This window comes from Lygodium microphyllum, chromosome 23, assembly GCF_053477565.2.
Source record: "Lygodium microphyllum isolate KBCC chromosome 23, Lygodium_microphyllum_v1.1.10, whole genome shotgun sequence".
NCBI lineage: Eukaryota > Viridiplantae > Streptophyta > Polypodiopsida > Schizaeales > Lygodiaceae > Lygodium > Lygodium microphyllum.
The window spans coordinates 104,587,481-104,608,363 of record NC_141157.1 but is presented as its reverse complement, the minus strand read 5'-3'; the positions used below and the strand labels follow the sequence as shown (position 1 = coordinate 104,608,363).

Below are 20,883 nucleotides of genomic sequence, written 5' to 3'. Positions count from 1 at the left end.
GTCCTTAAAGATAGTGCTCATGACCCTCTGGAGGGTTGCTAGTGCATTAGTCAATCTGAAAGGCAAGACAATATAAGTGAATATACCCCCCCCCCCCCCCCACAAATTGGTGGGAAAGGTAGTTTTTTGGTCTTTCATCCTGGTGGACTTGCACTCGATTATATCTTGCAATCCCGTCTAAGAAGCTGTAAGTTTCTTTCCTACTACTTACTTGATTATGTGGTCAATGTATGGTAGCGGATAGTGATCTCCCTTGGTTGTGGCATTTAATTTCTTGTAATTGATGCGTATGCAAATTTTCCAGTTCTTTTTGGGTATCATGATGATTGATGATACCTAGTCTATATGCTCGATTTTGTAGATGAATCTCGCTTTTAGCAACTTATTGATCTCCTCCATGACATGATGAGAATATCGATGATTCATTGGATAGGCTCACTGTTGATTAGCTTTTGGTACCATCCCTTAGAGGAATCTTGTGGGTGAGAACTTGCAAGGAAATACCCTTAAGGTTGAGGCAAAAACATCTCTGTATTCCTCCAACAAGTTAAGCAATTGTTCCTTATCCTCCATAGTAAGGTCCTCAATAATGTAAATGGGCTTAAGGGATTTCCCAACATGGAGATAACCGGGGAATAATATGTGGACTAGTATGCTGAGCACAGTACTAGTGTTCATGCACCAAAGCTCATACAACTAGCGCTGTGTAGTGTTCATAACGATTCTAGCATCCATGCATAAGTATGTGTCATATATAACTTCGAAGTAGAGCTGTTTTTAATACTCTGCATATACCGTACGTTTGGGCGGATGTGTACGGTACGGTTGGGCGGATGTGTACGGTACGTGTACTGGGACGCGAGGCCGTTCTTGGATGCGGCCCTTCGCAGCGGCGCCCGTCTCCAAGTCTCGAGTGGACGAGATCGTAGCCGCCCGGAGGGAACTGGCATCTCTCCGTCCTTGAAGGAGGGGGGACCGCGTGAGGCCGGAAACGGAGCAACGCTACCCCTCGCTCTAGACGGTGGAGGGATAACGCCACCTTTGTCTGCGGGCCAACCTTCGGCCTCCTCTCAGTCCCCGGCGACAAACCCTCAAAATTTTGCGGATCTCGATAGACACCAATAATTAGTTTTCTTGGCACCCAAATAGATGGCACATGTGGTGGACGTGGACCCGCAGTCCCGTCATCTTCTTTGTTGTCACCAGAATCGGCTACCACGAGCTTATCTCGAGTGACCGCGGCCAAAACCAGATATGCTGGCAGAAGGAACACCACTCATGTTGTAAGGTCCAGAGCTGGAGACATTGAAGGATTCTAAGGGGCGGCACTTAGAGGCCGTCTATAGGCCGCGGCCTAATAAAAGGTGGAGGCAAGAGAGCCCGACAATGACGATATGTGGGGTAGCTAAATAACAAGTACACTAACTCAGTCACACACAACTAATAGGAGAGATCGGTCACTAACTAACCATACTTACTAACATTGGTTGAGTCACTGACTCACTTATTGTATGATACATGATTGTAATGGATGAAAGCTACACAACTAAGCTATAGCTGTACTATATAGTTAGTAGAGCTTGATTCTCAACACTCCCCCTCAAGCTCAAGAAGGACATTGTAATCCAAGGAACTCTCTAAAGTGACTGAACTTATCTTTACATAATGACTTGGTAAAGATATCAACTACATGGTCTTCGGTTTTGACATGCATGAGATCTATCTTACTTGCAAGTACCATCTCTCATATGAAATGATAACGTATCTCAATGTGTTTTGTCCTAGCATGATACACAGGATTTGTAGCTAAAAGTACACTGCTCATATTGTCACATGCAATGTGACTAGAGTATCTATTTGCATACCTAAATCTATCAATAACTTCAATAACCAAGTAATCTCACAAGCTACTAATGCGACACCTCTATCCTTTGCCTCAGTACTAGGGAGTGCAACTATTGGTAGCTTCTTGCTACTCCAACTAGTCATACCATTGCCAAGGCTGAAAGCATATCCACTAGTAGACCTTCTATCATATAGACAACCTACCCAATCTGTAATAGTATACCCCATGAGCTTTAAGTGCTTATCACTCTCATAGAAGAGTCTATAGTCTACTCTAGCCTTGACATAGCACATAATTCTTCTCACTAGATCCAAGTGAGGTCTTCTCGGATTCTACATGAATTGACTAATAATTCCAATTGAGTAGTTGAGATTAGGCCTAGTAATGGTAAGGTAGATGAGACTTTCTACCATCTACTTGTACATAGTAATATTTCAAATTTCAGCTCCATTGTTAACATTCAACATACTATTCTAATCTGGTGGAGTATCCAAAGGTTTGTAGTTTGTCAACATCTCAAGTGCATACTGTCTTTGTATCAACCAAAGTCCATCAGCTGAATTCACAATCTCAATGCCTAGAAAGAGCTTCAGCTCTCCCAAATCCTTCATATCAAATTTAGTTTTTAGCATGGCCATAACATTGTGTACCTCAATGTTATCATCCCCTATAATGATTGTGTACCTCAATGTTATCAGCATGGCCATAATATTGTGTACCTCAATGTTATCATCCCCTATAATGATTAGATCATCTACATAGATCACTAGTATCACAAGACTTCTAGATAGATCACTAGTATCACAAGACTTGCATTTGTTTTGTTAGGAAACAGATTATGATAAGCCTTTCCAACTACAAATCCAAGGCTCTACAAGTAAGTACTAATCCATGCATGCCAAGTTCTTGGACCATATTTCAGCCCATAAAGTGCCTTTTTCAGTTTGCATACATAGTACGGATATTGAGGGTGTGGAATTCCCTTCTTGCTGATCCATAAACACCTCTTCTGCCAAGTCTCCATTAAAAAAATGCATTCTTAACATCCATTTGGTGTAATTTCCAGCCCTTTGTTGCAGCCAATGCAATAACTATTGTGATGGTTGCCATTTTGACAATGGGGCTAAATGTCTCTTCATGATCTAGGGCATATTGTTGTGATATCCTTTTGCCACTACCCTAGCTTTATACCCTTCAATGGTGGCATCTGACTTATACTTAACGTTATAGACCCATTTATAACCTATTGACTTCTTACCATCATTTAGTGCTACTAATTCCCAAGTCTATTTTGAGTTGGTGCATTCATATCCTCATCCATTATCTTATATCACCAATTTTTGTCCACAACAACCTCACTGAATGTAGTAGGCTATCAATGTTCCATGAATGTTGTCATATATGCATAATGCATTGTTGAAAATCCACTATATATAAGCATGCCAGTAGGGTATCTCACCCTCTTTGATGTTTTGAACAGAGGTGGACTGCTTGACTCCCCTCTCTCCTCATGAGGAAGGACATATATATTCTCCTTAACTTCAAGGGTATAAATGGATGAAATTCCAAATTCACTATCCAAGATGTTAGCTGAGTCATATCTTGAAGTCAACATCCTAGTAGCATCATCAAGAACATTCTCTTTGCCTTTGCCTTTTGCTTCACTTCTCTCCCTCATTGACATAGCACTATCAGTGGATGGTGATGCATGACTGTGTAATCTGCCACTCCAAGGAGAAACACTTGAAGATACGTCACTTGTAGGTCCAAACATAGTAGTACTATGATGTGGAATAGCAATAGATACATGATTTGAAGACTGATCATAGGGAACAATAGCAAAGGAACCTTACCACGAAGCCAACTCATCAAGTATGACATCTTTGTTGCTAATAGATTCCCATGTAGATGGATCAAAGCATTTGTAAGCTTTCTGTTCCTAAGCATAGCCAATAAACACACATTTTTATGCCTTAGGATCTAACTTTTTTCTCTTTTCATCTAGAATGTGCAATGTAGCCAAAGCCTTTAAGATAGTTAACATCCGCGGCTTGTGTCCATACAATTTTTGATAAGGTATCATGTCATGAATACTTGTTATAGGAGTGAGATTTAGCATATACATAGTTATCATTATGGCTTCAACCCAATAATAAAGTGCATGTGTAAACAAGAGATAGAATAGTCTAATTCCTTCTCAACCTATTGCTTAAAATATTCAAAAACAAGTACTTCATCCTTCTACTTCAAGATATACACCCATGTATATCTGTTGAAATTACCAATGAATGTGACATAATATTGGGATCCACCAAGAGAAACATTATGGGCTAGTCCCCAAACATCTAAATGGATCAACAACAATGGTCTAGTCTATTTGTTTTGAGAATATTCTTCATGAATAGAAATCAAGACTACTTAGCAAACTGACATGCATCAAACATGACCTAAATCCGAGTAGGCAAACTTTGGCAAGCCTATACAATTGCTTCTTTTGCATAGTATACAACCTTTGGACATTGATATGTCCAATGCGCTTATACCAAATCTCAATATCTCTAATTGTACACTATCTAATCTTAGCTATGGAATATTAGCATCTAGGCTAAACAAATAACATGTCTTTTTTCTCAAGCTATCAGCTTACAACCATTTCCAAACTCTTCAATAAAACATCCATGTTTATTGAACCAAAATTGTAGATTTTGCTATGCCATTTGCCTAATTGATAGCAAATCCTTAATAATTGAAGAACATGTAGGACATCATGCAAATTCTTCTTCTAACCATCATGTATAACCAATGGAACTACATCCTTATGCTTAACATTGTGTGATTGGAGGCCCCTTAGTTAATGTACCATACATCATCTGACTTATGGTCTCCTTAGTGCAATTATTCCGAACATAGGCCATACCAAACATTCAATCAACACTACAATCATCAACATTGCTAGATGATGCATAATGATCATATTGCTTACCTCTAGTTTTTTAATTTTCTTGTTTCTGCTAGCCATTCTTAGTAATTTTTCCATATTTACCACAATAGTGATAGTCCTTGTCCTTATTGGACAGCTTATTCGTATTCTGAGATTGCAATGAACCTCTACCTCTAGAGTTGGATCTCCCCCTTGTTGCTTGGAGGTATCCACCACCTCTACTATTGTGCACATACTAAGTATTCACATTCTGATATGCATTTTGGTTAGTCCCCTGACCATGAGAGGACACTCTACCATTGCTACCATGGCCTCTTTGATTTGAATAGAAGACCGCATCTCAACTTTTTGAGCTACTTGATCCAATATCTAATCCAAGCTTGACCTCTTTTTGAACAAGCAATGACATCAACTCATTGAAATCAGCCCAAAGTAATGCCACTAAGGACCATAAGTTAGATGATGTATGGTATGTTAATTAAGGGGTCTCCAATCACATAATATTAAGCATAAGGGTGTAGTTCCTTTGGTTATACATGATGGTTAGAAGAAGAATTTACATGATGTCCTACATGTTCCTTAAATTACTAAGAATTTGCTATCAGTTGGGCAAATGGCAAGGCAAAGTCTACAATTTTGGTTCAATAAGCATGGATGTTTTATTAAAGAGTTTGGAAATGGTTATAAGGTGATAGCTGGAGGAAAAAGACATGTCATTTGTTCACCCTAGACACTAGTATCACTACAAGATACAGGCGTCATACCGATGTTCAAAGTGATGCAAATGTTCATTAAATAAATTGCCCCCATCGTCGCTAAAATCATCGGTAAAAGCCTCTCTACAACATCATCGTAGAAACCATCACTATATGTGTCACTATTTGCATCTCAAAAGTAACGCAAATAGCAATGCATATAGCAACAGTTTGCGACGTGAATTGTGATAGCAATAGTGATACATGTAGAGAAATTAGCAATGGTTACAAAGGAAAAAAAATTGTGCTAGGACAGCAAGCTGCCCTACCACATATAGCACCATGTGCTGTATAATATTCTACAAATAAATTACATGTTGGGTATGCAATGGTCATCAAGATGAGCGCAAAATGTACTTGAACCCATGAGAGTGATACATAGAATAAGTACAAGACCCCTGATCAAAACTCATGAGATTACATGGAACCATGGAGAGAGAAGAGAGCCACAATTAACATGAAATTCTATTTGTAATTATTGTAAGATACAAAGGATAATAAGTTTATCTAAGAAATAGTACATGGAAGATTCGTGCATAGATCATAAGACCAAAGAAGAAGAAGGTGTGTGCTCCACAAATCCAAGCATAAGCTATAGATCCTCGCCATTAAAAAGCTCATCTCAACGCAAAGGAGCATCTAATGAACTCTAAGCATGAGATACAGATCCTCACCATCAGAAAGCTCAACTAGACACAAAGGAGCATCAAACAGACTCTACAAAATGAACAACTACACATCAGTCGACCATACATAATGCATTTAAGAAAAAATTAGTAACTACAAACAAGAAAGATGATTGACTTACTGGGCTGCCACATGCGTACAGTCTATTGATGAGTGTAGTGAGACCGTGTCTCTCTACATATCAAGTCTCCAAGCCAGTGGGATTTCGATTTGTGATGTAGTGCTGCAAAGAAAATGGAATACAGTGGTTAGAAATATGATTGTTAGAACAAGTGATATTGCAAATAAGAAAGCAAGAAAAACAAAAGAAAAACTTACAAGGTCCTCCAGATAAGTCCTGTGGCCGTTACTCCCCAAATGATGCATGATCCCTATCTCCAATCCTGCCCTTGTTGTTGCCTGTTGCTTCTGTTGCCTGTCGCCAATGTCTTGGAGAATCTATAGCCTCTCCCTGAGTCTCTTCCAATCATCTTCATCTAGCCACTCAAGCTTTGAGACACCACTTTTAATCTCTTGCGTGTGTCCAATCGTTCATGTGATATGTATACATGCATACATTCCATCATCCACCCAGCGGAAAATCTCTGTCGCGATACATACCACAAACTCCACGTGTAAGGATGCCACTATATAGCCTTAGCTCCCCTCGAGTATATTCTTTCAATGATCCAAGACATTGTGCCTAAAAACTTGTTAGCACAACTCTCTCATGAGAGACATCACCCTCCTCCCCTCATCATTCATGATCACACCACCTGTTGTATCATCTACAAGGTATCTAAACCCCTTTGAGGTATGTCTAAGGTGTGTTCTCTTCCAGCTATGACTACACTCCTAGGCATAACTAGGAGACCCTTGTATATCTGGTGCACCCATGGGGGTAGTATCTCTTGAAGTAGCACCCATGGATGCATGATGCAACATACAAAAATGATTCACTTTCTCCTCCATTGCAACATCCATAATTTTTCCTACTCCATTTTCAACCACCACATCTTCACTCAGTCTATCATTGTCCTTCAACAATCATAGCATACTATTGTTTGAATCCACTTTTGGTAGCCACTGTGAAATATGCACTAACGCCTCCAACACCAGCCACAACCTTCAGCCATGCTACCTTTTGGCCAAGCTCATTGTCACACAAAACCTTTTAGGGTTTTCATGAAGCGCTCCAAGAAGAACATCCATCGCATATATGGACGGGTCCCGCAATCTCCACTTCATCTACAAGATGTACCACGAGGTGAGTTTGTATCATGAGCATGCTGGTGGGTAGGTACTTCTCAAAGAGATAGACCATCTCCACCGGTTCCTCTCTTGGAGATTCAATAGAGGATAGCTTGATCTCCTTCTGTGAGATCCATTGTACTAAATTCCACAACCTCGGCGTATTTTTGGAGTGACGCATCCCGTGATCGTGATTGGTAATACAAACTACCACAAATAAAGAAGCATTGCGAACATAACTAGATACTAAATAGCAAAATATGCAAGCCACTTACAATCAAGGCCAGTACAAGCCTGACATATCTTATGCCAATCATGGGATTTTAGCCCTGATAGTGGGTCATCTTTAGAGAAAGAAGATGGACGGGCATCTTCACGTGAGATACTCAACACCCATCATATAATGGTATGGACACTTCCTCTCTCAGCGGATTAGATGACTCAGCATCCATAGGCATCAATGCATTGATCATTGCCTCCATTTCAAAATCCAAGATTGGAGGAAGGTCCGAAAGGCTAACTATCTCCTCTGGTACCAAGGGTGTAGACTGAATTGTGCCTTCCAACTGGTGGATTGGCTCACGCACTCCATCCATTGCATGCCCACGAACTCTTCTAATTGGCTTGCAATAGGTACATTCCTCCTCGGGATGAGGCATCACCTCCCCCTGTATAAATTTTATGAGCACGTTTAATGTTTTTGTATATGATATTCAATTAGTTTGTGAATGTATGGCATGATGATACACACTTTTCTTACCATTCGCTCAAATTTTGAGATCGCTTGATCAATGATCTCTGATTGGAACTCACCGAATCGTCGTGCGTGTTCTATAGACAAGCGATTCTTTCATCTGATTGCTAGCTTGCATTGAGAGCAAGGACATGGGACATGATGATTAAGTTATGCCTCACGATCTTGGACATCACAACCATCATTGTTTTTTATTTGGTCTACATTACGACAAGCAACAGGTTTTTGTTTCCCTCACTTATGATCTTCTTTTTTTAAAATCTCTAATCCTCTTTCTCTCCCTTTCCTTTTATTTGTTTGCCTCCCTCTATATCTCTTTATCCATTCCTTTTCTCTCCATATCCCTGTCTTTATCTATACCCCTTTTTATTTCTCTCCCCATACATAGGCCATATCAAACGTTCTGTAAACACTACCATTATCAACATGGCTAGATGAGGCGTAATGATCATATTGCTTATCTCTAGTTTTCTAAATTGGTTGTTTCTTCTAGCAATTCCTAGTAATATGGCCATATTTACCATAGTAGTGATAGTCCTTGTCCTTATTGGACTGCTTATTTGTATTCTGAGATTCGAATGAACCTCCACCTCTAAAGTTGGATCTCCCCCTTGCTTGGAAGTATCCACCACCTCTACTATTTTGCACATGCTAAGTATTCACTTTCTGATATGCATTTTGGTTAGTTACTTGACTGTGAGAGGACCCTATTCCATGGCTACCTTGGCCTCTTTGATTTGAATAGAAGATTTCATCTCAACCCTTTGAGCTACTCGATCCAATAGCTAATCCAAGCTTGATCTTTTTATGAAGAAGCAATGACATAAACTCATTGAAATCACTCATCTCTTACCACAATGATATAGATATATCAAACAACTTATACTCATGTCCAAGACCATTTAGAGTAACTGCAACCAAGTCCTCATCCTCTACTTCATCTCCAATAGAAGTTAATTGATCAACAATAATCTTGATCTCTATGACATACTCCTGTATTGACTATCCTTTTCTATCCATAGTATTAAACTTTTGTTTCAGCTAAATTTTTCATGCATTAGTGGTGCCATAATAATGCATCAAGATGTCCCATGCATCTTTTGATGATTTTCAGTTCATGATCTGCATGACAATTGCATCTAAGATACACAGTGAGAGCCAATGCAAGACTTGGTGAGCTCATTCAAGCCAAACATGATGTGCTCATTACTGCTTAGAAGTGGGAAATTTTTTGGAAGATTTGGTTCATCAATCTCAAAGTATTTTCCATATCATATGGGAGCAAAATCATATCCATATAGGCATCAATGATTGCATATACATCAAGTAGTAATGAAGCCAAGTCTTTACACAAGCACTAACTAGCCTACAAACCTATTATACTAGTATCACTTATGCTTGGGATGCCACCTACAAAAAGTGGGCGAGTAGTGAAAATGGTGCAGCTTGCAATTACATGCATATCCATACCCAATTGTGAGGTAAAGAGTATTGTGGTGCACCATTGGTTATCCATAGGAGGATCTAATCTTTGTGGATATTTAGTGGGAACATGATCTAGTCGCTCAAAATTGTAGCACTTGATGGTTTCAAAGGGGCTAGGTTGTTTCTCTCCCTTGACCATATCCTAGCATTGTCATAAGAATTGGGTGATAGTCCAAGAGAACAACATTTCCCTCTTCATCATACATGATGTATGGGTTGTGTACTCCTCTTCTTCTATGGGATGTAATGTATAGGAGCATCATTGAGGGTGAGTCACAAATGGTGCTAGATGTCTTAGTATTCTTTATGGATTAATGTTTACTCTATGGGCCATTGGCTTTTACTTTAGTGGCATAGATATTGCATGTTCTTGTGCTCTTTAGTAGTATGGACCTTGATTTTTCTCAATATCCTAGATCTAGAAATTGTGTAAAATGAAGGAGTCTTCTTGTGGCTTGGTAGTATGCGCTTTCATGCATAAATTGTTAGCAACAAATTTTCCATGCTTGAGTAGTACTACGGTACTCTAATGACAAATTATCACTTTCGTAGTGCACATGTTGTACGTTTTGTTAATAATTTAATGGTTGTTTTAAAGTCTTATCAAGTTTGATTGATTATCCCCTTCTTGTCCCTATTCCTTTTCCTATGAAGATCATTGATTTATATTGCTTCATCAAGGGTTTAATTGATGTTGGATCTACTTAATTGTGAATTACTTGGAATTTCCTTAGAAACTCTTTTGTCTTGGATATTCTTGACAATAGCTTTTTTGATAGCCTTGGAGTTGTGTCTTTCTCCTAAAAGAATCCCTTTGTGCATGCTTTGGATTTTTGAAACACAATCTCTCTCATTCTTCTCCTCTTGTTGCTCAAGATTCATCAGCCATATAATAAGATTTTCCTTGTACCCATGACCTTTGTAAAGCGCATTATGAAGAGGTTTTTTAGATTGAAAATTTTGGGCTTCTCATTACTATCTAACCTTGTGAACAATATGACTTTTGTTTTACTAAAGCACATTCTAAAGGTTTATGATTTTCTTTTTTGAGTTAGTGGTAAGGTTTTTTCCTTGCACACTAATTCAACCTACTCTATAAAGCTGTAGGGGCCACCCCCTACTCTATACATGTCCAATTATTTGGCCATTAAGCAGATCTTTGTTTTCTCCTAATTTTGAGTGTGATACCCATTCTCATAGGTAGCATCATTTTACCGAAGCACATCCCAAATGTTTACGATATCATTTTACATGAGCACATCCCAAATGGTTGTGCTTGTTTTTGAGTCAGTGGTAAGGTTTTCTACCTTGCACACTAAGCCAAACAACTCTATAAAGTTGAAGGGGCCATCCCCTACTTTATCTATGTCCAATTATTTGGCTATCAAGAAGATCTTTGTTTGCTCCTTGGCATGTAATGAATCTCCACAATCATAGTCAATCTAAAGAGCATGATCTCTATAGATACTAGATTGTATCTACCTTCTCCTGATTAACGTAATTGCAAATATGTGCACCATCATTGCAAAATTTGGACTCTAGGAGTATTCAATGATGGGACCTGGATGAAGACCTTACTCATTAAAGATAATATCTCCCACATTGTCGCTCTACTCTAAGTTCTAAATCAGTATATTATCCTCTCATGATGCTCATATAAGAGAGAAATTTCAATGACTCAATAGGTTGTAGTAGACACACCTCTCCAATACGTTCTCTTTGTAGTCCATTCCTAAAATGTAAAGTGGATGGTCGCATGCTCCTTGAGGGTGCCCTTTGCAACTATTGTACTTTCTTAGGCATGGAACATATAAAAGAGAAGAGGAAGAAGAGTAAGAGAAGGATGGATGCTAAGAGTGTTTTAGTCTCCAAGTCCCTCTAGTTGCAATGGAACCAAGGAAAGGAGGAAGTTAAATCTCACAAATTTCATATAAGAATGAGCGCTTCCCTTTAATTTCGGCTTTTATACATTATGGTTAGGGGTAGTGTTTTCAATAAAGGTTGGGCACCCTAACCACTTGTATGGCTTATTACTTCTCCTTTTAAATAATTATCCACTTAGGCTAATTTTACTTCATGCAATCCCGAGAAGATAGATTTACCTAATCCATCATAAGAAGATATTACAACTTACATGAGACTGTCCCAATTCTCAGAAAACATTATTGAATAATATTTTACTCTTCAAAAGTGCTGAAAATGATATGGTGAACCCTTAAAAAGAAGAATTCTTGATTTGAGATTAATTCCAACAATTGATACTTGATTTGCTTCAACTTGCTCATGTTTGAGATTAGTAGAGTTCAAAAAGAGAAGTGTGGTGAAATCAAGTTGAAGAGTTTGTGAGATAAATACTTTCTTTTAGTGTGCAAAGTGCCCTTATTGCACTCCACACATAAAAGGCCACCACAATCAAAGTTGGTGAATATGCTGATCTAGAGTGACAACTAGCCAAGATCGAGAAAGTAAAGCACTAGATTAGGAAGGCCCAAGTAGAATAGCAAGAAGAGAAAGTAGTGGATGACATGAATGTGCTTGGCTTAGCCAATACAATACCTTTATAAATCCCCATTGATTCCCATGCATTTGGAAAAGTACTTCTAAACCACTTTTTCAAGAAGAACTTTGAAGCATATCCTTACAACCTCATAATCACATAGTGAGGACCAATAACTTCCAATTCCAAGAAATATATCCCAGCATAATTGCAACCCTAGCCTCCACCAATGTTAGGGTCCCATTACGCACCTTGTTCAAGAGGAATCCAAACCTTTGGATGACATTTAAAATTTGGGTCAAAAGGGTAGAGACAATTGAAGCAACTTCTTAGGAGCCTCAACAAGATGAAGTCACCCTAGGCAGTCCACCTTATAGAACATGTAAGATACCATGTGAGTTAAAAGGAAATTATATTTTATTTAGTAAAATTTACAAGATTATATTTACAAATTGGGTTTTTAAATTATAATCTGAAAAAATATAGTGAGTTTAGTAAAGTAAAAGAAGTCATTTTATGACCTTATCGCATGTAAAGAAAGTGTATTTCTTAATATCCTTTGAATGCATGCAATATAGATGATTTTTTAGGGGTGCACCCGCCAAGGAAGTTAGCTAGTGATGAGGACTAGTTTTTGGAATAAGGGCTATGAACCACATGACACATCATGGAGAAGATTTGACAAGATGTAGAAAATGTAAAGTGAAGAGTAAAATTTATAGTACCAAAATATATAGTATTATATTGCATTCCCTAGTATAGTACCAAAAGGGTACTATAAAATACCAAAATCTTATGTGAAGTACCAAATTGCTACTATACATTATAAAAAAGATCTAGTACTCTAGTACATTCCCTAGAACCATACCAAAAGAGTACTATAAAGATTCAAATTTGTACAACATGGTACCAAATAGGGGTATCAATGGGCTCCCATACTCTTATATTTTCTATAATAGTACCAAATACTTATGTGAAGTTAAAAATTGGTACTTTATAGTACCAAATGGTTGACGTACTCTATTATATTTCATAACATAGCAAAAAAAATTCTTGTGTAAAGTGCCAAATTGGTTATGTAGTATAGTACCAACTTGGATCTATGTAAAACAAAAATGGATACCAACTAGGTCTAGTACTTTGTTATTTTTCCTATAATGGTGCCAAAATGTTTCGACAAAGTACCAAATTGGTTCTATATAGAACCGAAAGGGGTTATTAAACATGCCTAGTTCTATTTTATACTTCCTAGCATAGTACCAAAATTTTGTCGTAAAGCCTCAATTTGTTACTATAAAGTATTGAATTGATACTATGGATTCCTAGATCTACACTAAATAGTACCACATAAGGCTACCAAAATGTTCTAGCACAATACCAATGATAATTTTAAAGGAAAAACTAACTTCATGAGTTTGAATGTTTGATGCCATAGGTTTAGTTGTAGCAAATAAGGGCCCATCTAGAAGTACAAATATCTCTTAGATGCCTTGAGGAATTAAAACCTTACTTTGTCTAGAAATTGAAGGAGTGATATACGTGTTCGTGTGTATATCATGTTTTAATGATATATTTTAAGGAGGCATTTAATCTAATGAGACAAAACAAGTTTGGGCACCATGGAAAGGATCATGCTTGCATATGTTTTCTGTGTTGCAAAAATAATGATCCAAGTCAGTGTATGGCAAACTAATTAGTATATCGTAGCATCACCAATATGTTGGAATCATTTATATGCACAAAGCCTTGTGATCCAAAATACCATATTAAAAAATGCTTGTTTTGGAGATTGTAGTAGATGTGGAATTAAGAGGTTGACAATGTGTCCTAATGAGACTTTAGTGTGGACATCAGGAACATGAATGTGAAGATCTTCACAAATGTCTCAACAAGGAAAGTGGATGCATGTGGAACTAAGAACAAAAGAAAGAACTTGGTGATGGAACGAGTGAGAAGCTCTACTTTTATTGAAATGTTCTCCTCTCATCTTATGTGCTTCATATAGCACAACTTCATTTTTCAATGGCAAGTATAGTAGTTTAAAGAGTGCTTGATGCAGTTTCCATCTAATATTGTTGTTTTAGTTATTGTCTTTGCAGAGAATTACTCATTTAAGATGCAAAATGAGATATAATCCCATGTACTGGTGGTCTAATCAAGTTACAATACTTGTTCACATAAGGTATATTAGGAATGTTGGATGATACTCTTTTTGTACATCATTGTTTTCTTCTACATGATAAGTGTTGAAAACATAAAGGTCATTTTGCAAAACATCATTCAGTATGGTAAGATGATGTGGTCTCTCAATTCAAAGCTAAAAGACCTTTTTAATTACCAACTTGATAGGTTTACAGATGATGCTTAACTTCTAGGCATCAAGACATGGAAAAGAGAAGCATGATGAAGCTAGGGAAGTCAATAAAATAACCCTCATTCTCACGAGGAGTTTCAATTAGGCGGGTGGCCTACAAAATGTGCAACTCATGTAGTTAAATATTTAAATAATGCATTTTTAAAGGCTAAAGATAAGGTGCATAGATGCAATAGATAGAGAGTTAGTTGGCTAGTTTCCAAAGATGATGTGCAACACTATGACCAATAGGATTGTGACCATGCTGTAGGCTCATGCTCATTTCGTTGCATTGATGAATATTCAAAGGATAATCCATGACATTTTTTAACATTATCAAACACTCTTGTGTTTTTATGATCCATGTATCTATGGACAATGGAGAAGCAAGAACTGGCAACATGTAGAAGAATGGAACTATCTCATCATCCGGCCTAACACATAATTAGAGGATGCTTGTAGCATTAAGGAGAATAATGATGTTGGAGACATCGATAACTCTAGTTTTTATTTTTTGGTGAGAAATGACTCAAATTTTCCTCTTTACGAAGAGAACCCTAATCATTTGTGTGAGATACCATCCATTGGAGACAACTTTGTAATCAGGGCGGTAGAGAAAGATAATGATTTCTATATGATCAAATGCACCAAAACTATATATAAGACAGTGAAGACACAAAAAAGTTGATAGAGGGATAAAGGTAATTGAAAGATTATATTATAGCCAAGTTGAAGCTTGGATTGAAGGATTATATCTATGCCAATTGTAATTAGGTGGAATAAACTAAATACAATAAGTGATAAGCCGTTGGCCATGTGAGTATCATAATGACCACTAACGTGAGAAGTGTAGACGTGTGAACCCATATAGCTAGGCACTCCATCATCAATGTTCGCATGTGTTGAGCTTGCCATTTCAACAATCCCCCTCAAGCTCAACTCTATCTTTGTAGCTCCAAGTAAGCTCAGAATTTTTGAAGCTTCTTTGCACCCAATGTCTTTGTAAAAATGTCAGTTATCGGATCCTTTGATTGACATATACCAAGTCAATCTCTCCTACAAGTACGTTCTCTCTCAAAAGTGGTAGTGCATGTCAATGTGTTTTGTCTTAGCATGGAACATTGGGTTCTTAGCTAGCCCTATGCTTCTCATGTTGTCATAGTGAATGACAATTGGACCATCTCCTTGCACATCCAAATCACCTAATAACTTTTACAGCCAAACCACCTCACATGCTACCATAGCAACACCTCCATACTTAGCCTTTTGTACTCGATAAAGCAGCTGTAGGTTGTTTTTTGCTACTCCATGTAACTGCTACACTACCAGGAAAAAACATGAAGCCACTAGTAGATCTCCTATTTGACATGCTATCAGCCCAATCTTCATCTGTGTATCATCTAAACACGTGTACATCCTTACATGGCTCATAAAAAAGTCCATAATGTAAAGGGGAATTCACGTACCTCAATATGCATCTAACTGCATCCAAATGAGGCTTTCTAGGCATTTTCATAAACTGATTGACAAGTCCAACAATATAGCTCAAGTCTAGCCTTGTGATAGTCATGTAAATCAAACTCCCTACTATCCTCCTGAACATAGTAGGGTCTTCTATCACATCCCCAATGTCAGCAATCAACTTCACACTTTGCTCCAACGGTACTGAAAGAGGCTTACATGTTGTCATACCATACTTGGATAACATATCCAAGCCATATTGCCTTTGGGATAACTGTATATCATCATCACATCTAATCACCTCAATACCAAGAAAGTATCTCAGCTTAGTCAAATCCTTCATCTTAAACTTCTTCTTCAAGAAGTCCTTAACTTCAACAATCCCATTGTCGTTGTTACCTGTAATAATCAAGTCATCCACATACATGACTATGATGACCAAACATGCATTTTCCCTTTTGACATAAAGGGAGTTATCAACATCAAAAATATAAAAGCCAATATTTACAAGATACTCTCTAATCTTGTTAAACCATGCTCTAGGTGCTTGCTTCAGTCCATAGAGTGCCTTCTTTAACTTACACACATATGTGGGATGCTCTGAATCCTCATATCCTACTAGCTGCTCTGTATACAACTCTTCTTGCAATTCACCATGCAAGAAGGCATTCTTAACATCCATTTGCTACAAGCTCTAACCTTCAGCTACTGCCAAGGCAATCACACATATAAGATTTTCCATCCTAGGAACTGGATTGAACGTCTCTTCATAATCTATGCCATATATTTGAGCATAGCCTTTTGCAAATAGCCTAGCCTTATACTTATACTAACTGAACCATCTATATTATGCTTGACTTTGTAAATCCACTTATAGCCAATATCTTTCTTGCCCTTAGGTAGGGGTACCGAATCCCAAGTCTTAGTGGCTTCTAATGCAATCATCTCCTCATCCATTGCTCCATCCCAATGAGCATGATCAATAGCATTCTCAGAACAAGTGGGCTCAATATCCTCAACTACCTTTACCATATAAGCATAATAGTAAGCTGCATAACCTTCAAAATCAAATCTTTTAATAGGGTACCTGACCCTGCTAGATCTGAGTACCACTCGATCACTCCGTGGAGCCTTTACATTACTATGTGCTCTCTGTATACTTGGTGTCCTGATTAAAGGAATACCAAGCTCATCATCCAAACTCTCTGAGAGAACCACTAGAATCTCCATCAAATCTCAAATGACTAGTAGATGTGTCATTACCATCCAACACTTTCTCCTTTTCTTTGTCTTTGCCTACAGCACTTGTAGATCCACTAGAAGACGTGGGGCTACTCCTTAGTCTCCTAGTCCAAGGGCTCACTGTAACTATAGTACCAAATGATGTTTTTAGTTCACTAAGACTATGTGATTCTTGCTTTTCTTTCCGCACATAGCTATCATGATCATTATTATCATCTAATACATCACTAGCATCAAGTGCATAGCAACTACTCATCTTATAAAAAATAATATCCCTGCTTCCTCTGAACTCACCTGTGATAGGATTATAACATTGATACCCTTTTTTCTCTAAAGAGTAACCAATAAAATTACATTTTTTAGCCTTTGGATCAAGCTTCTTATACAGCTCATTTGGCACATGAATATATGCAATACATCCAAATACTTTCAAGTATGATACATTGGGCTTCTTGGCAGCAAAGCATTCTATGTGGGACATCCCATGAACTACAACTTTGGGAGTTATGTTTATAATACAGACAGTTGTATGAACAACTTTGGACCATAAAAAATTTGACATATTCTTTTCAGCCATCAATACCCATGCAACTTCTGTAATATGCTTGCTTTTTCTTTCTACAACTCCATTTTGCTATGGGATATACTTGCAAGTAAATTGCCTCTTTATCCCATGAGACCTCAAGAGGCCACTAAACTCATTAGAGAGGTACTCTCCCCCTCCATCTAATCTGAAGCACTTAACTTTCAAGCATGTTTCGGTTTCAATAGCTAGCTTGAAAGATTTGAAGTGCACAAATACATCAATCTTTTTCTTCATGAAATATACCGATATCTTCCTTGAATAGTCATAAATAAATATGACAAAGTATTTGCTACCATCAAGAGATACATTTTGTGTAGGCCCCAAACATTTGTATTATGCACAATATCAAGTATATTTTTGCTCACTTCTCTGTCATGAGAAAAGGGTTGTCTTGCTTTCTTACCAAACTGACATGCTTAACACACTTTATGAAATTCTACAACTCTAAAAGAAGGCAATTATGTAACCAATACTTTAGACTCCATTAATTTCAACCTCTGCACATTTGCATGTCTGATACATTTATGCCATATTTCAATGTTTGCAACAAATCCTTTTCCTTTAGCATACACAGTAGCATTCATTGTAGTAATTCCAATATCTATAGTGAACATGCAGCCAACTCTACTTCCTTTTGTGACCAACGTCGACTTATAATTAAAGTCTTCCACAAAACATCCTCTTGTATTGAATTGAACTTGAAATCCTTGCTCTACCATTTGGCCAATAGACACTAAATTCTTTGTGATTGATGGTACATGTAATTCATATGTCAAACTCTTTGTCTTGGCCATCATGAAAGGATAAAGGAACCTTTCCAATGTGTGAAATTGGGTGGCATGAATCATCATCCATTTGCACATAACCTAGATTTTGTAAGTTCTACATCTCTCCAAACCATTTAGCATGGCTGGTCATATGATTAGATGTACCTGAATCAACATACCATACATCATCATGTGTTCCCTTTCCTATAACTACATTCATTATATGTTCATAACAAATAGATGCTCATTTTTTTCTTCATTATGTCATGAAGACGATGCATAGTTTTCTTGCTACACTTTACCACTGCAAATATCATTCTTATTGGTATAACAATGGGTTGCAATATGACTTATTTTTCCTCACTAATTGCAAAAATTGTAGAATTTCGAGAACCTCTATTCTTCCATCCACCTCTTCCTCTAGAGCTCCCCTTGTCTCTAAAGTTTCCTTGGCCTCCTAAAACCTCCATTTCACCAAATTTTTTATTTTTTTGATTATCACTAGTAAATCCCATACCACAGCCTCTTGAAGAGGATCTACCATGTCCCCTTCTCAAACTTGAGTAAAATGCTTGGACTTGTTCACCATTTCTTTCAGATGAGTCACCTTGCATATTAATCTCTTTAATAATCATGAGAGAGACTAGCTCATCAAAATCTGGAAATGCATTTTGTACATAAACAGAAGTGATTAATGATTTTTAAGCCTTCTTATTATTAAAACCACTCAAAGTAAATGAAACTAAGTCATCGTCATTAGGCATTGCATCAGCCAATGTTAAAGCATCAATACTCCTCACTTAAAACATACTCATTGATAGACATATTCCCTTTCTTCAAGGTATTCAACTCTTGCTTGAGTTGAATCTTTCGTGCCTTTGTATTTACTAAAACCATGTTCTCAAAAATTATCCAAGTTTCATGTGATGTTTTTGCATTCCTGATATGTCCTAGCATAGTATTATCAATGATTAAAAATAGCCAATACATCACCTTTTTGTCTTTCGCATTCTATTATTTACATGTGAAGTTTTTGTCACACGGAACTTCCATGAAGAGTAGTTGTTCTTGTCAAGCTTCTCAATGATGGGATTTCCAGTATTCTCTACCATTATCACAAAAATGATATAAAACAACAAGCAAGTCTTCTGTAACCTTTCAACAAGTGCACAACAATGCACCAAGCAACCTTTTTCACTGATTGCTCAACAATACATTTAATCTGCAACATGTTTGTAGATAAATCTTATATTTTCTCCTTGACAAACACCTCCAAAATTGTAAATTTTAAATATGTAATATGTGCACCCACTTTCAATTGGCACAGTCAAAATTGCAGTATACCCTAAAACTTGTGTCCACAACCTTGCGGCTCTAAAATAAGGCCGAATATACAGTGCTCTTCTTGCACACCAAATCTCACAGCAATTCGAAATTTTTACTCTACCTTGATTCCAGTGCCTCCATAGGCACTATCCAAGAGAAAGAGTGGAAGAATGGGAGAGCTTCTTACTCGTTGCTTGCTTGCTTGAACCTTGTTTCTTCACCTTCACTTCAGCCTTCAAAACTAGCCTCTCTTAGTGGTGCTGCTCTAATACCGTGTCAAAAACTAGTATTTCTCTCTCCTTATCACTCATTCTCTCTCCTCTTTTCTCTCTTCCACTCTTCTTTATCTCAACTCTCAGTCCTCTCCTTGACACTGTAGCTACGAGAGACGTTCATAATGCAGAGAGCAATATGAACCATCTAAGACCAAAAACACTTGGGCATATTATTTTCGTCTCTATCAATGCCAGTGTGACCTTTGCAATATGTCTTTGTGTTTTCAATTGCTACAACTCCATTTTGTTATGGATTATATCTACAAGTGAACTATCACTTTATCTTGTGAGACCTCAAAAAATCACTTAACTCATTAGAGAGGTATTCTCCCCCTCCATCTGACCTTAAGCATTTAACTTTCAAGCCTATTTTTGTTTTAGTAACAATTTGTTAGAATATTAGAATGTTTTCATATGAACATTTACTTAGAGAATATCTCGGAATACAATATCTAGAAATTTAGGTGAACTAGATAAGATGAATCTAAAACATGTGGAGGATACTTCACCAACAGAACCAACTATATCCACACCTTTATTGTATATATGTGTGTACTCTTAGCTATTGCAATGTAAGAGTATAAGCAAGTGTGCATTACAAGTGTGTGGTTCATTCTCTATCCCATTATCTCATTATCTCTCTCTCTTTCTCTCATCATCAGTTCCACTATATGGTAT

General features: G+C 37.4%; 1 pseudogene; it reads left to right on the top strand.

Annotated features, from left to right (window-relative positions):
* Positions 1 to 831: 831 nt before the first annotated feature.
* Positions 832 to 1,052, top strand: LOC148016568 (signal recognition particle RNA; annotated as a pseudogene).
* Positions 1,053 to 20,883: the final 19,831 nt, after the last annotated feature.